The sequence below is a fragment of the Pogoniulus pusillus genome, chromosome Z, assembly GCF_015220805.1.
Source record: "Pogoniulus pusillus isolate bPogPus1 chromosome Z, bPogPus1.pri, whole genome shotgun sequence".
Taxonomy (NCBI): domain Eukaryota; kingdom Metazoa; phylum Chordata; class Aves; order Piciformes; family Lybiidae; genus Pogoniulus; species Pogoniulus pusillus.
Genome location: NC_087309.1, coordinates 103,093,211 through 103,103,321, shown reverse-complemented (window position 1 = coordinate 103,103,321; position 10,111 = coordinate 103,093,211).

Here is a 10,111-nt window from a genome sequence, read left to right as displayed (position 1 = left end):
GGTGCCAATGGCCTGTGGCCACGTTGCAGAGATAGTTCAAATGAGGTTTAGAGTTGTTTGGGGTTGGTGTTGGTTTTTTTTCCTGGCAGCCTGGTCCCACTTAGTATTTTTATAATTGGCATGAGTGCTGGACTGTGGCATGCATTTCTGACCTCTGCAGGAGGTGTTACACACTCTGACCTCTGCAGGAGGTGCACTACCCTGGAGCACAGGAGCTGGCCTGAGAGTGATCTTGGCAGACTGGAAGAGGCACTTAGTGCCATGGTCTAGCTGATTGGACAGGGCTGGGTGATAGGTTGACCTGGATGATCTTGGAGGTCTCTTCCAACCTGGTTGATTCTATGGTTCTGATTTGTAAAATAAAAGAGATAGCCCTGAGAAAGGACAAGCACGAACAATTGTGCAAACAATTCCTTTGCATCCCTGCAGCACCTCTGGGAAACTTCCTTCCCTTCTGAGAGAAGATAAACTGCTCCTGGGCACACAGAGCAGAAAAGACAAAGTATAAAACTTCACCCTTATCAGCACAGGATATAAAAAGCTGATCTCTTGTGCTCATACTCACTGCCTGGGACGGGCCTGGGGATGGCCCAGAAGTGATCTGGGTCAGAGACCCAGGGGCATGGGATGCCCAATGGGTGACCTCAGCTGTTAAAAAGGAAGACAAAAGAACACCTTTAGAGGCTGAGCCCTTGGGACCTGCATGGCCCTGAGACCATCTGCCCCTGGAGGGCGGCTTTGGAAGTGCTTGGACTTGGAGATAAGCACTGGGGAGGGCAAAAGCAGATGTGCTTCCCTTCTCCCACCTCCTTATTTCTCTTTCATCCTTTCCCTTCTGCTTATTTCTGTGCAGTTAAAGTTAAGACAAACAGGAGCAAAAGTATGCCACGGCACTATGAGCAGACCTGATAAAGAGAAGGAACACAGAAAACAGATGAACATCCTCCTTCCCTCAGAGCCCAGTGCCTGGGAGGGCCCATGGAGCCAGGTGACTATCCCCACCACACTGTGTGGAGGCACTGGGATTTTCAGTATGAAAGGTTTCTGGGTGCTTCAGGGAAGAAAAGTAATAGAAAGTGGAAAAGTGTGTTTTCACTTGCTTTTAGGGGTAGCATGGCACATCCAAATCAAGGCTGGTGTACTGTTGGCATGGGAGCCATGGAAGTATGCAGGCACTGACAGCAGTGTTAGGAGGGATGGAGGCCAGGATAGACTTCAGCCCTCATGTGGGACCCTGCTGCCTGCAGAGAAAATACATTCCTCCTAGTGCAAGCCACACATGCAATTCATGCTGTCTGTGCCTACTCAGCAGAGGTGGCTCATGCCAGGGTCTGCATGGGAGAAATGAGGGGTTTGCCCAGGTGCACACTGTGAGGTCCTAGCAGTGCTGCAGACGTTTTGTGAGCCCCAGTCCAGTTTCACTGGGCTGTGTGACTGCCCTGAACAGCAGCTGCTGAAGCACTTAGTGGGGACACACAGCTGCTGAGAGCACACATTAAAAGGCTGTGGCTGAAGGTGGTTGCTGGGTCTCATGGGGAGGTAAAGCAGAAGCAGGATAAATGTAGGGGAAAAAAGACAAAATCCAGTACAAGATGGCATAGAGATGAGGAGAAATGTACAGCTGCACCTACACACAGCACAGAGAAAAGCAAACCATGTCTTGGGGCACCCCCTGTTTGACTGCAAAGACAGCTTACCTCTGGCATAGACAGACTGATGCAGGAGGGTGGGAAGCAGGTGCTGTGCAGAGTGGCAGAGCACAAGCAGAAGTTTTGGGCTCCCAGGAGAGCCACTGCCCTGCTGTGGGACTGAAGACAGAGTCCAGGAATGAGAGCACCTCACAGGAGCAATTTATTTGGATGTATATGTCAGACCACATCAAATCCTGGCCAAAACACCACAGAGTTTGCAGGAAAAGAGGGTCATGATCATCTGACCTTGTAGCCAAGCTGGAGCAGTGTACACTCACTTTGCTCACATGGCAAAAGCACCCATTTCTCCCAGAGGATGAATGGGAGGAAGAACATAGAGAATACCCTGTTCTAGGAATGAAGCAGCAGCTGAATGTCAGCTTGTTTTCACTAAGGCATGAGGGAAAACCTCTCAGAGGAGGATGCTCAAAGGACTGGTCTAGCACAGGCAGCAAAGCTCCTCACAGGGTGCCTTTTCAGCCCAGAAGGATCCAGCCTAGCTCTGGTGTTCTTTTGGCCTCTCTCTGGGGTAAGCTGCTGGAGCTGCAGGCAGAGAGTATTCTGGTGTCTGCCCTTGGGATGTTGTTTTGCTGGTAGTCACCCCCAAAGCTGGAAGCAATGGACGCATACCTGGGGGCTGATGCAGGCTGCTGTAAGTACATCCCAGCAGGCTCTTTGGGAAGCCTTTTTGCAAACAGTGTCTCTGTGCAAGCATCACTTTTGAAGTAAAGGCAGAGGAGCCTCCTAGTGCACAGCTCTTCTCTGCATTGATGTGAGCACAGCTTGCTACTTTGCAATGATGCAGGGTCTCAAAAATTGCCACCATGAGCGGGATGTGGGTTGCCCTGTGGTGGGGCTGCCAGGCTGGTCTGAGCCAGGAGCTGTGACAGCAAGCAAAAGTAAGCTGCTGGAACCCCCAGGTTGTGTGGCTGTGGGAAATGGCAGCAAAGCTAAGAGCCTTTTCTCACACCTGTCACTTTCTGCGTTGGGCCAGGCAGGTGAGGGTGAGGGTGGCTGCTACAGGAGTGTAATAGGTCTGACCTGACTCTGTCCAGACAAGCCTGAACATCACGAAACAAACTTCTGACGCAGCTGGCTTCCTCTGAGGCTGGAGATTTTTTGTTTTACTCCTCTGTTCTCATAGGTGTCCTTTTCAGCAGCAGATAAGCAGCCACAGCGCTTCCTATCTGGTTGCGTCAGCCTCACAGACAGGTCTGGTGGGCAGTGCTGCTGGTGCAGTGAGTAACCAGCAGGACAGCGACAGGAGTGGCTCTGCATGCAGAAGGGGAAGGCCCGAAGGCATTGCATCGAGCCAGGCCTTTTACCCATTGCAGACAGGTTTTATTTCTTCTTGCTTTTGTGGTGCTGGTGATGCCTGATATGCTTGGACATGTGGCTCTCCTGGAGTTTACTATGTCTGCCTGTGGGGCAGAGCGTACCTAGTAGTGGTGACATGTGGGACATTGCTCCTGCATCCTCAGACACCCCACTACACCTCTGAGCCCCAGCATCCACTGACTGCACGCTGCTAGGCAGTCACGGGCTGGCAGCAGTGCAGCCTGGGAGAGGAGCTGGAAAGGCCCAGCTCCAGCTTTACTCTGTCTCTCCATCTCCAGTGCACAGCTGGGCAGATTACTCAATGCCTTTAGTTTCCTCATCTTTGTAGATGACCTCAGTACCTGGAAGACTTGCTGTGAGAATAAATTACACATGGTCATGGTCTGGAAACAGACCAAGCACAACCCTTTCTGCAGAGGACCTGATCTGTAATGCTTGGGGCAGCAGCCTGGCATGGCAGCCTGGCATGGCAGTGGGTGACACCTATGCAAAGTGTTGGCAGCAGCAGTGTCAAATCAACCCAGCTGCAGCAATGCACCAATGTGGGCAAGAACAAAGAATGGCAGCAATATTCCCCCCATCTCCCCACCACATTTAGGCAGAGGTGGCAGAGAAGCTGGAGCTCTTGGAACCCCTAGGTAAAATCCTAGGTTGCTGCTCCAGCAGCCAGCTCTGCCTCTGTGTGCTGGGATATCAAGGAGTCCCACAGTCCCAGCATGGGGTGACAGGATGCCAGGCAGGGTCTTGGAGGCCAGGCCTGGGTTTTGACACAACAGCTACATGCTAGTTTGAGGGATGGCCCCAGTGCAGCTCCTCATCAGGCTGCAGAGGGTCAGGAGAGGCTCTTGACTTTCCTCACAAGACCCAATAGGTTATCTGCTCATTATCCCCCTTGTACTGCCAGGTGCACACCTGCAGGCTGTGTAGCATTGACATTAGACCCCAAAACACATCTCCGGGAGGCTGGTTGGACATGAGCACTGTGGGAATATGCACACCATGTGATGTCCTCCAGGGCAGCTGAGATAATGCTCTGGGTATTGCTTCTTTACGCAGCTGCTGCACAGAGCAGCACTGCCCCTGGAAGGAGTCTCACCATAGAGCAGAGCAGGGCAAGACTGAAGTTCATCAGCAGCCATGGGTCTGACTCTTTACTCTGCAGTCTGCCTCACCACCTCTGCATGGACAGAGTATAATGAAACCTCTGACCAACAGGCTTTTGCTGTTTTAAAATTGGGAGAAGTAACTTTAACCATGAGTAGCTCATCTGGATTGTCCCCTGCAGCCCACACTCCATCCATGGCTCCATGCAGAGCAAGGAGATGTGGAGCTGGTACAAGAGCTGGTGCTGCTTCCCCAGGCATGGCACACAATATGCTTCACAGAATCATAGAATCAGCCAGGTTGGAAGAGACCTCCAAGATCATCCAGTCCAACCTAGCACCCAGCCCTGTCCAATCAGCCAGACCATGGCACCAAGTGCCTCATCTAGGCTTTTCTTGAAAACCTCCAAGGACAATGACTCCACCACCTCCCTGGGCAGCCCAATCCAATGCCAATCACTCTCTCTGGCAACAACTTCCTCCTAACATCCAACCTAGTCCTCCCCTGGCACAACTTGAGACTATCTCTCCTTGTTCTGTTGCTGGTTGCCTGGGAGAGGAGACCAACCCCTCCCGGCTACAGCCTCCCTTCAGGTAGTTGTAGAGAGCAATGAGGTCAGCCCTGAGCCTCCTCTTCTCCAGGCTAAACAACCCCAGCTCCCTCTGTCTCTCCTCACAAGGACATGTGCACACATGTCCTTTTGTGAGCAGCTTAAGTGATGGAGAATACCAGCAGTGAAAGCTTCTCACAGCAGAGATGTTCTGGATAAATAGGCAAGCAAGTCTGATGGAAAACGTTGGGGTGATGGACAGTGTGGAAAATCCAGTTGTGATCTTTGTTATCCTTCAGCAAGTACTCTCACTCTGGCTATTATTTCATCCTGGAGAAGAGGAGGCTCAGGAGAGAGCTTACTGCTCTCTATAAGTACTTGTACCTGAAAGGAGGTTGTAGCCAGGCAGGGGTTGGTCTCTTCTGCCAGGCAACCAGCAACAGGACAAGGGGACACAGTCTCAAGCTGTGCCAGGGCAGGTTTAGGCTGGACATTAGGAAGTCATTCTTCACAGAAAGAGTGATTGGCATTAGAATGGGCTGCCCAGGGAGATGGTGGAGTCACTGTCTGTGGAGGTGTTTAAAAGCAGATTGAATCAGTCACTTAATGCCATGGTTTAGTTGATTATAAGGTGTTAGGTGATAGATTGGACTCGGTGATGTCAAAGGTCTTTTCCAACCTGGTTAATTCTGTGATTCTGTGATTCCTGCTCTAGCCACTGATACCTCAGATAGATACTGACTTGCAAGTTGATTTGAATTTCATTAAACTCTACAGAAGGGCCTTTGCCCAGCTCTGAACACTGATCACCAGGGATGCCCACAGGTGCTTTTAGGACCAAAGTGACCCACTGGTGATGAGGACAGGGCTGAGACAGGTGTCAAATGTGACAGTATTTTCAAGTCAGAATGGAACCCTGAATCTGGCACCTGCATCTTCACCTGCATGTGAACAGAGCTTTGCCTGCAACTCACACACACACACAAAAGGAGAGTGTAAGGTCTGTGGGAGCAGGGCCAGGGCACTCAGGAGGACTGCAAGGATGAGGTGAGGTTATGCTGGAGAAAATTAGAAGGGCCAAAGCCCAAATGTAAATTCATCTGATTATTGCCATAGAAGACAACAAAAGATGTTTCTACAAATACATTAGCAGCAAAAAAGGCAGGGTAAGAAGAACTTCCATCCTTTACTGTGTGTGCAGGGAGATAGAGTGACAAAAGACAAGGAAGAGGCTGGAGCACTTAATGACTTCTTTGTCCCTGTCTTTAATAGTAAGACCAGTTGTCCTCCAGGTACTCAGCTTCCTGAGCTGACAGAGAACAGAATGAAGCCTTCACAGTTCAAGAGGAAGTGTTCAGTTACCTATTAATACTTAGACATACACAAGTCTGTGGAGCTGGATGGGATCCACCCAAGCATACTGAGGATGCTGGTGGAAGTGCTCAACAAGCAGAGGCTTGTTCCCTCATTTAACAGCAGTCCTGCTATCTTGGGAACTAACCACTTGACCAGAGGTTAGCAGATGTGATGCCCATCTACAAGAAGGTCTGGTAAAAGGGAAACTGCAGACCTGTCAGTCTGACCTTGTACTAAGGAAAGTCATGGAGGAGATCATTTTGAGAGCACAAAGAAGCCAACCAGGCAATCAGGCCCAGGCAGCATGGGTTCACGAAAGGCAAGTCCTGCCTGACTAACCTGATCTCCTTCTATGACAGGAGGTGATTAATGGGTGAGGGAAAGACTGTCGTCTCCCCAGACTTCAGTAAAGCATTTGACACTGTTTCTCACAGCATTCCTATGGAGAGACTGGCTGCTCATGGCTTCAGCAGGTGTGCTCTTCACAGAGTTAAATACTGGCAGCATGGCCAGGCCAAGGAGCACTGGGGTCAGTTCTCTTGAATATCATAGAATCATAGAATCGTTTTGGGAGGAAAAGCCCTGTGTGAAGTTTTGGGGCTTTTGCTGCAAGAGGTGCTGGAGTGGGTCCAGACAAGGGCAACGGGGGTGCAGAGAACAGGTCTGAGGAGAAGCTGAAGGAACTGGAGTTGTTTAGTCTGGAGAAGAGGAGGCTGAAAGGAGGTTGCAGTGAGGTGGGTGTCAGTCTCTTCTCCCTATTAAAAAGTGATAGAACAAGAGGAAATGTCATCAAGTTGCACCAGGGGAGGTTTATCTTGGATGCAAGAAGAAAATTCTTCACTGAAAAGACTCCCAAACACTGGAACAGGCACCCCAGGAAGGTGTTTGTATCCCCATCCCTGAAGGTGTTTTAAAGACCCATGGCTGTGACATTGAGGGACTTGATTTTTAGAGTGTAGCACCAGACTTAGTAGAACTGGATAATGGTTGGACTAGATGATCCTGAAAGGCTCTTCCAACTTAATGATTCTGTGATTCACCTTTGCTGCTCAGCCTTTATCTCTTTTGCCTTAGGGCCCAATTACAGATTTTCTTGTAAGTGTAGGTGGAGGGACATGGCTCCTTCGTCTCATCCTCAGTGAAGTGTCTGAAGGTTTGCAAAGAGCCAGCGTTGATGTAGCCTGAGTTATGCATGCCCAGGCAGACTGCCTGCATTCTTCACCGCTTTTGCATCATTTCATCAATAGCCTGAAAGATGCAAACAAACTCAACAGCTTCTTGAAGGCAGAAATAAAGGAAGCTTGTTGGAGTGAGCTGTCTGGACTGCGCAGTGTGTTCACCATGCTGTACCACATCTAGCTTTGCACTGACTGAACTGATGAAGTCCAGGTCTTTCTCAGAGGGAGCCCAGCCCCCAGGTATCCGTGGGAAGCCCACATGCTTTGTGCTGCAATGGGACATCTGCTCTACTTATCTCCAGTCCTGTTTCTTTATACATCCCCAGAGTCACACTCAGCAGCTCCTCTCTGAAGTGTCCTCAGCCATGGTATTTGTGCACAGCATACATTTGTGCCAGGTTCATTTAGTCCTACCAGGGATGAAATCAAGAACATGTAGGTTGAAAAAGTCACATTCTGAGCAGGAAGGAAAAGCTAAAGCCAGAGAGGGCTCTCAGCAGTTTCCAGCTTTCCCAGCTGTGTTGTGCAGTGGCATAACTAGCCTCTGCTACCCTTCTCCTGGCTGATTTAACTTCCCTTATTTATCTGCTGTTTCAGAGCCCAGTGCCTTCAGCCCTTGAGACTTTCCTCCTCCTCCCAAGTGGACACTAGCTACCAGAAACCACCTTCTTCATGTGCTAGCACATGCAACTTTATCTCATTTGTGCTGACCAGAGAGAAATCATAACCTTGCTGGCACCAAAGCAGAGATGAACTAAACTCACACAGGCTCTTTGCTGCATCACTGCTGCTTCGTGGAATAGTCTTTAATTTGCTCTCTTCTCTCATGCCTATGACTTTGCCAGTGTTGCTTCTTCCCAAGCAGGAAACACCAGGATGTGTTCCCAAGCAGGAACAGCCAGGACACCAGCATGCCTTCACACCACCCTCCCTCCCCAGAGGCACAGCAGTTTGGTTTTTTTTTTTTTTCCTCAGGAAGCTCTGAGTTGTCATTTCTGACTTTAATTTCACATCATTTCCCCTTAATATCCTTCCTTTGTGTAATTTATTCCCACAGGTGCTCACAGCACCTCCCTGCTTATTAGCAGCAGGATTAATTTATGAGCTGCTTATCCCTTGCCTCAGATCACTAACCAAGCTCTTTAATAAAATCAAACCAGACATCTGGCCTAGCAGTACCTGACTGGGCAGCCACCTCTTTTATCAAGCTTCTGCATTCAGCTGACAGCAAATACCCAGTGCCAAGCACTTAGCAGCCCTCTCAGCAGTGTCTGCAGGGCAGGGACAGTTGTTATAATCCTATAATGACTAAGGCTGCAGTCCAGGCAAATGCTAAAGCTTATTTTTAACTGCATGGGTGCAGCTAAGTATCCTTAATGTCTGCGTGACATGAACATGTACTGAAGTGCTATCTGAACTGAAGCTTTATTGAGTCTCCTGTTCTTGTCATATGACACAGCCTCCCACTTTGCCATGTCTTTATTTCCAGTACAGAAAAATTAGAGTCACAGAATGCATCCAGTCAGAAGAGACCTCAAAGACCATCCGACCCTTGAACCAGCACTGGAAGGTCAACACCAAACTGTGTCTCTAAGCACTAGGTCCACAGGGTGCTTAAACACCCCCAAGGAAGGTGACTCCACCACTGCCCTAGGCAGACCATTCCAGTGTTTGATGAAGTATTTCCTAATATTCAGCCTAAACCTCTCCTGGCACAGCTTGCACCCAAGTCCTCTAGTTTCATCACTTGACACAAAGAAAAGAGGCTGCCCCCTCCTCACTCCAACCTCCCTTCAGGTAGTTGTAGAGAGCAATGAGGAGTCCCCCAGCCTCCTCCAGACTCAACACCCCCAGCTCCCTCAAATGCTCCTCCTAGGCCATGTGCTCCAAGCCCTTCATGAGCCCTATCACCCTTCTCTGGACACCCTCCAGCAGCTCAATGTCTTTCTTGTGGTGAGGGGTTCAGAACTGACCACAGTGCACGAGGTGTGGCCTCACCAGTGCTGAGTACAGGGCAATGATCCTGCTCCTGCTGGGCACAATGTTTCTAGTACAAGTCAGGATGTCATTGGCCTTCTTAGCCACCTGGGCACTGCTGACTCATATTCAGTTGACTATCAACCAGAACCTGAGGTCCCTCTCCAAGCTGCAACTTTCCATCCACACATCCCCAGGTCTGTAGCTTACCGTGGAGCTGTTGTGACCCAGGTGCAGGACCTGGCACTTGGCCTCGTTGAACTTCATACAATGAACCTTGGCCCATCAATCTAACCTGTTCAGATGCAGCTGTGAAGCTTCCCTACCCTCTAGCAAATCATCACAGCCACTCAGGTGGAGATGTGCCTGGGTTCTCCCTGGGCAGAACTGTCCATGCCAAAAACCCATCAGTAATGGCTATAGGCATTTTTGCCCCTAGCCCAGTCCCAGGGGTGGGAGATAGCCCTTCCTGGGCTTCCATGCCTCGCACCAGGCATTAGTGCCTGGCTGCATGCTTCTTCCTTCAAGGTGGGCAGGCAGCATCAGAGACAGGACAATGTACCACTGAGAAGTTTTGGGTTCTACAGAGGGTGTTGTGAAGCTGTACTTGGCTTGAGGAATTAGTGGCCTTGCTGGCTCAGCTGAGGATGGCCATGCTGCCTGTTTTCAGTGCTCTCTGTGGCTTGAGGCTCCCAGTTGACATAGTCCTGCAAAACCAGGTAGGAACAAAAATGACCGTTATAACTAATTCCCCTATGGCACTGAGAAACATCCAGGACCTGCACATGAGGCATTTGGGGTCTCTGCAAGACTCCTGTGTCCACTTGCACCGCTCCAGAACACCGCTCACAGATTCAGAGAATGCTTTGGGTTGGAAGAGACCATCTAGTGCTAACACACATACACTCTCCCTAGTT